At 37.6% G+C, this 7,189-nt stretch overlaps 1 long non-coding RNA gene across 1 annotated transcript in view; it reads left to right on the top strand.

Annotated features, from left to right (window-relative positions):
- The first annotated feature begins 1,463 nt into the window (after window positions 1-1,463).
- LOC115274091 overlaps window positions 1,464-7,189 on the top strand; it is a 49,151-nt gene continuing 43,425 nt past the window's right edge. The window contains exon 1 of the long non-coding RNA XR_003901089.1: window positions 1,464-1,540. This is a non-coding gene — a long non-coding RNA (uncharacterized LOC115274091). The remainder of the gene's footprint in view (window positions 1,541-7,189) is intronic.

The following is a 7,189-nucleotide window of genomic DNA, read 5'->3' as shown; positions in this document are numbered from 1 at the left end:
CCCACATAAGTTAACCCAGTGCAAATTATGTGCACTTCCTAAACTAAATACCCTAGAGGCTTATTCATCAATTACATAAGATTGTCTGAGCTTCAGGTATTTAACTTTACATGCAGTTGATATTACCTTCCTGCAATCTGGTACTTTGAAACATAAGTCTCACCTTCAGCATCCCTTTCTCACTCCATACATAAAATCTGTCACTCAAACTTATAAATCATTCCTTCATTATGAATCTGAAATTTCCTACTTTCAGTTCCCTAAGTTAGATTTACTTGGCAACCCGTGCATGTAAGTTCTCCCAACACCCCACCTCCCATTCCCACCTGAACCTACCCCTCACTCATTGCCTCCCTGACAATTTTGTTCAATAGAAGGCTTCTCTTCTCCATAAGTTGCCTTTTGGAATCTGTCCAGGTACCCTAACTCCAGCTACAACCTAGTCCTCACTACTTAGTTTTGTGGCTCTTTCATTTCTGAGCAAGTTCTTCTATTTCATGTACACTTGGAGGCCTTGAATCCTTAAATAATCCTCTACTTCCAGAGTGTATTCCTGACCAGTATATCAACTTCAGGTTTTGTTTTCTCTTCACTCAAAGCTTTGGGCCAGTCCCAATTCTTTGAGAGCCAGCCTTGCCAAGCTGGGCACATGCAACATTGTCAATTAGAGTACTGCTTCTTACAATTGAGATTTTACTAAAACAAGAGATTGTAGGTTAGTAAGTCTGGGATGGAGCCTGAAATTCTGTATTTCTAACAAAATCATAGGTGATACAGATGCTGCTATGAGTGCCAAGTCTGTAGATCTCATAAAGAAACCCTTAACTCTTCACTCTTTCATCCTGGCTTCACCAGTGGTCCCTACTGCCAGAGCGATTCCTCCAAACAATCCTGCATATTTATCTTTAATGGCTCCTCACAGCTTATAGAAAAAAATCAAAACTTGTTTTCAGAGGATTTGGGGCATTCTACTTAAAATCCTATTAAATATTCAAAGACTAAGTAAATAACTCCCCATATCTCCTCCACTCCTAGTAAGCTGTAATTACCCCTTTGCATACTGGTTCCTAAGTTTATACCTTTGATAAGACCCTTTGGTCCTTTATATACTTCTGATAAGTCCCTTTGTTTGTACATCCATCTGCTCTGAAGAGCTGTTTGAGGGTTTACTTTGCAATCCTAGTCTAGATAGAGCCTGAACATGGCCAGCACCCACAGTGCCCGGTCACATGATTTGTGTTAGTAACCAGGGCATGGCCACACTGGTGGACGCAGCAGAAGGACTGTAATGGATAGTTTTGTTGTAAACTGCTTTAAAATACTTTGAGGGGAAAGGGATCAATTGTAAATAATAGAGCTATACATACTAGATTCAGAACTGAGAAGAAAAGGAACTGAGTTCAACACTGAAAATTTTAAACACCAATTAAAGATCGCTGTCTGCTTTCTTCTTTTACAGACTTGAAAAAAGTATTATTTCCAGGGTACCATGGATCTGAGAGAAATATATCATTAATGGCTGGGTATTAGTTATGTTGAGGTATGTTCCCTTTAGTCCTACTTTGCAGAGGGTTTTATCATGAATGGATGGTATACTTTATCAAATGCTTTTTATGAATCTGTTGAAATAATCATATGATTCTTATCCTTTTTCTTATTGATATGATGTATCATGTTGATTGATTTGCAAATTCTGAAGCATTGTAGCAACTCAGGAAGAAATTCCACTTGATTGAGATGAATGATTTTTAAAAAATGTATCATTGGATTCAGTTTGCTAGTATTTTATTGAGGATTTTTGCATGTATGTTCATCAGAGATATTGGCCTGTAGTGTTTTTTTTTTTTTTTTTGAGGGGGCGGTTTGGTGTCTTTCTCTTTGGTATCAGAATTACTACTGGCTCTTAGAATGATTTTGGAAGTATTCTTTCCTCTTCTATTTTTTGGAATAGTTAAAGAAGAATAGGTATTAACTCTTCTTTATATATTTGGTAGAAATCACCTGTGAAGTCATCTGGCTCTGGACTTTTGCTGGGAATTCTTTGATTACTGATTTAATTTTCTTACTGGTAGTCAGTGTTCCAATTTTTTGTATCTTTCTGTTGCACTTTTGGTAGGTTACATGTTTCTCTAAATTTATCCATTTTTTTTTCTAGGTTGTTCAATTCATTGGCATATAGTTCTTCATAATATTTTCTTATAATTGTTTGTATTTCTGGGTGTTATTTCTGGTCAATATATCTGTTAAATATATCTAGTCCAGTGTGTCATTCAAAGTCATGGTTTCTTTATGGATTTTCTGTTTATGTGATATGTCCATGATGTCAGTAGGGTATTTAGTGTTCCCCTACTATTACTGCATTATTGATTAGTTCCTTTTTTTGTTAGGACTATTTTATATATTTGGGTGTTTCCATGTTGTGTGTATAAATATTTACAATTGTTATATTGTTTTGTTGGATTGTTCCCTTTATTATTATATAGAGTCTTTATTTGTCTCTTGTTACAACCTTTGTTTTAAAGTCTGTTTTTTCCAATATAAGTATTGCTACTCTGGCTTTCTTTTCATATCCTTTGATATGGTAAATTTGTCTTCATTCCCTCATGGTCAATCTGCATGTGTCTTTAGGTTAAAAATGAGTCTCTTGTAGGCAGCATGTAGATGAATCCTGTATTTTATCCATTCTGTCACTCTGTGTCTTTTGATTGGGGTGTTTAGTTCATTTACATTCAAAGTAATTATTGATAGATATGTATTTATTGCCATTTTATTACTCATTTTGTGGTAGTTTCTGAAGACTTTCTCTGATCTTGTCTTTCTTTCCTGGTTTGCTGGTTTTCTTTAGTGATATAGTTGATATTTTTCTCTTTGTTCTTTGCATATTTATTAGTGGTTTGTGATTTGTGATCGCCATTGGGTTTACATATAACATCTTCCATATATAGCTGTCTACATTAAGCTGACAATAGTTTAAGTTTCACCCATTCTTTACTCCTCTTCTCCCCCATGTTTCATATTTAGCATCCTTTTATTTTATGAGTTCCTTGAACGATATTTTATAAAAATATTCATTGTTATTGCTTTTGTGTTTTTCTACCTTTATATTGTCACTTTTGGTCTCTCCTTTCCACTCAAAGAGTCCCCTTTAATTTTTCTTGCAGGGCTGGCTTAGTGATAATAAATTCATTTAGTTTTTGTTTGGGAAACTGTTTCCCTCTCCTTCTAATTCTGAGTGATAGCCTTGATGGATATAGTATTCTTGGCTGCAAAAGTTTTCCCATTCAGCACTTAGAATATATCATGCCACTCCTTTCTGACTTGGAAGTTTTCGGCTGAAAAACCTGATAGCCTTATGGAATTTCCTTTGTATGTAATTGTCTTCTTTTGCTTCTCTTAATATTTTTTTCTTTATCAATATGTTTTGTCATTTTAATTACAATATGTCTTGGTGTGGATCTTATTTTTTAAATTTTTTAAAATTTATTTTGTTGGAGGCTTTTTGTATCTGGTAGATATTTATAGCTGTTGCCTTCCCCAGATTAGGGAAGTTTTAGCTATTATTTCTTCTGATAAATTCTCTGCCTCTTTTTCTCCCTCTTCTTCTTCTGAGACTCCTATAATATGCATGTTATTATGGTTAATGGAGTCTCTGACTTCCCTTCTCCTGTTTTTTGTTCAGCTTGATTAATTTCCATTACTCTGACTTCTAGGTCATTAATTCATTCATCTGCTTCATGCAGCCTTCTGTTTATTCCAGCAAATATGTTTTCTTATTTCATTTAGATTCCTTTCTCTCTGCTATGTTATTCCTCTGTGTCCATGCTCTCGCTGAAGTCCTCCACTTTTTTTTTTTTAAGTCCAGTGGGTATCCTTATGATCACTGCTTTAAATTCTCCATCAGGCATGTTACTTATATCTATTTCACTTAAATCTCTGGCTGCGGCCTTCTTCTATTCACTTAGGACAAATTCCTCTGTCTTCTCATTCTGCCTAACTTTCTGTGACTATTTCTGTATGTTGGGAAAATCAGCTACAACTTCTGTTCTTGAGAAGAATGGTTTTATGAAGAGGTCCTAGAGTGCAGTGGAGTGGAGTGCCCCTTGTTCCCCAGCAAGTACTTCTGGGAGTGTCTCCAATGAGTGCTCTGTGAACTCTGCCATTGCATGCTGTCTGGTTTATCCTTCAGGCCAGTTGTCTGCAGATGCTCTCTGCCTATTTTGGAAATATTTGGTCCCTGGCATGAATGTGGCATATTTTAACTAGGTGCGCAGTGGTCTGCTTGTGAAATGAGACCTGTCACCACTGCTGCCACCATAACCGAGCCTTACAAAACTTCCAGGTCAAGAGATACTGCGTTGGCAAGGTTGGGGCTGGTCTTCTGGGACAGGGTACCTGCTTTACTGGCACTGAAGCACACATGACTGGGAAGGGTGGTTCTCTTCTGGAGTATGGAGGGTTGGGGGATCAGGGCTTGAAGTAAGCAAGTTAGGTAGTAAATATTGGTGCTGCACTGATTCCTGCAGGTGGCCCTGTGCTTATGCTGAGGGGCAGAAGAGGTAACTAACACCCAACTCTGTGCCCTAGGTGCTCTTCAGATCACTGTTTCCATGCTATATGTCCATGGGCTGTTTGCCCTGTCTTCTCTCCAAGAGCTGTCCTAGTGTCTTCCTAGCTCTCCCCAGCCAACCACTCTGATATTTAAAAACTTCAGGCTCTAAGCCCTGCTGGTTGCAAGAACTCCTGAGATGCAGGTCCTCTTACTTTCCAAGCCAGTTGCAATGGGGATTTCTTTTTCCTCTATGCTCCCCTGTGTTTTAGTTTGTCTCTTGCCATTATCCACAACCATGGCTCTCTCCTCACCACAGTGGCCACAATCGATTTCTCTCCCAAACTGCATTTCTGTACTTCTTACATTCTATTATATGGCCTCTTCTCTACCTTTATTGTGGAGTTTGTTCTGCCAATCTTCAGATTGATTTCTGGGGTATTTAAGATGATTTGATGGTTACCTAGTTGTTTGTGGGCCAAGGTGAGCCTAGGGTCCTCCTACTTTCCTGCCTTCTTCCTTCTTCATCAGGGGTCAACTTTTAAAGATGGTTTAGTTATTATAATATTCCTGAATCATGTATTCATTAGTCTAGACACATTCTCTATGGTGAATTCAATAATGCCAATAGCCAGTACTTGCTTTAATAAATCATTAATTCAAATAAATTTTCCATTCCCAATATTCTTGGGATACATTCACAGAAAGCTGAAGAGAGTCCTATAATTCAGGATTTGAATGGGAGTTGTGTGGCAGAGGTAGACATAGCAGTGGCTCCCAAAATTGTTTTAATATCTGGTTTGGCCCCTAGACTGTATGTGATCTTAGACAGTCTACTATATCTCCCCAGACCTCTGTTTCCTCAATTACGATAGATTGCAGCAGCTGGAAAAAAATCATTCAGAAGTATGTATTGAGAATCTACCACACAGTAAGTTATGAAATATATTTGCAAACCAGCTACACATGGTACCTGTCCAAAAGGAACTCATAAAATATATGTGTCCAGGATAGATGAGAGAGAACATGAGAAGGGAATGTGTGAGCTGAGGAGATGAGTTTCCTGAATTTATGAGCCCTGTGTTCATATCCTACTGAACTTTCTGACAGCGTGTAAACTCAATAGCATCTTTCTAATCCTGTGCTATAGGGTTTCTGCCTATGTGTAAGTAAACACATCTCCCCCCCTCTTTTTTTCTCTTTCCATGTTGCCTTTTCATGCTTATCCTGAGACTTAACTTAGCAGTTACTTCACATGACCAGGTCTCTCTGGGGCAGGATCTCTCCTTTGCACATCTTTAGCCCTTGCCTTGGCACCATATTACAGAATCTATTTACTCATCTAACATCCCACTACATATAAAATTCTTAGAGTCATTAAATATCTCAGTTACATTTAAAATTACTATATAGTTGACTCAATACATATGAATTCATTAATGAACCAATGAAGTCAGTAATTATTGATGACTAATGATGTTGATATTTTATATCTCTTATGGAATTCAAATTATTCTATATTGTGGTAACACTCATTTAGCTATATAAGGTAACACTCATTTACTTATATAAAAAGAAATATCTCTAAAAAATTCAAATATGATGAGTTTCAGTTTGACAATCCATTTTTATTTCATTCACATAGCCTTCTCTGACTTTCACAGGAGACTCTGACTTTGGACTCTGCGTCCTGGCTGAATCTCTTATTGTTAATTTGACCATTTTTATATCCTGCTTTTTCTTTAGTTTGGTTCAGTTGAGACAGCCATTTGTCAGTTACTGCTTCACTTGTTAAATATTCACATATTTGAATGATCACAGAGAGAATGGTGAGCACTGTGCCATAGAGGAGCAATGGAGCAGTCTTTTCCAACCACGATCTACACCAGAATCACCCATGGCTTTTGAAATTTCTTTTAATCTTTTTTATTTTTGAGAGACAGAGACAGTGCGAGCAGTGGAGGGTCAGAGAGAGAGGGAGACAGAGAATCAGAAGCAGGCTCCAGACTCTGAGCTAGCTGTCAGTACAGAGCCTGATGCAGGGCTCGAACCCATGAACCATGAGATCATGACCTGAGCTGAAGCCGGACACTTAACTGACTGAGCCACCCAGGAACCCCACCCACGGACTTTTAAAGTATTCAGATGCCCCATATCCTGTCCCTAAAGAATCTGACTTGGGAGGTCTAGGGAGCCACTGGATCACAGTGCTTAAAACTCTCTACAGATAGTAATGGAAAGAAGTTATGGTTCTGAATCTCTGTAGCAAACTTCAGAGATATTTTCTCCAGGACATTGTTATTCCCTCAAGAACTGTGAAAATGTTACTGCTTTTGAAAAGTATCCCTGAGTAACTCAACTATCTTAGTTGCTGGGAATATTTGTTGATTTTAAGCATGTTGGGGAGGAGCTAAATAAAGGGTTTTAATGAGCACATAAACCATAAGTTAATTAAAATCAACTATTAAGTTGAAGCAGAAATACCAATAGTCTGCTGACTTGACTGCTGACTGATTAGGGCACAGGGTGTTGAGTCAGATCATATTCTGTGGGTTGTACCAATAGGGGGTAAATGAGTAAATTTTTAAAACTGTGAAAACAGACATTTTAAATGTATTCACAAACTTTCTCAGAAGGTCTGGA

This window comes from Suricata suricatta, chromosome 12 (genome assembly GCF_006229205.1).
Source record: "Suricata suricatta isolate VVHF042 chromosome 12, meerkat_22Aug2017_6uvM2_HiC, whole genome shotgun sequence".
Classification (NCBI taxonomy): domain Eukaryota; kingdom Metazoa; phylum Chordata; class Mammalia; order Carnivora; family Herpestidae; genus Suricata; species Suricata suricatta.
This window is presented reverse-complemented; position numbering and strand designations above follow the sequence as displayed.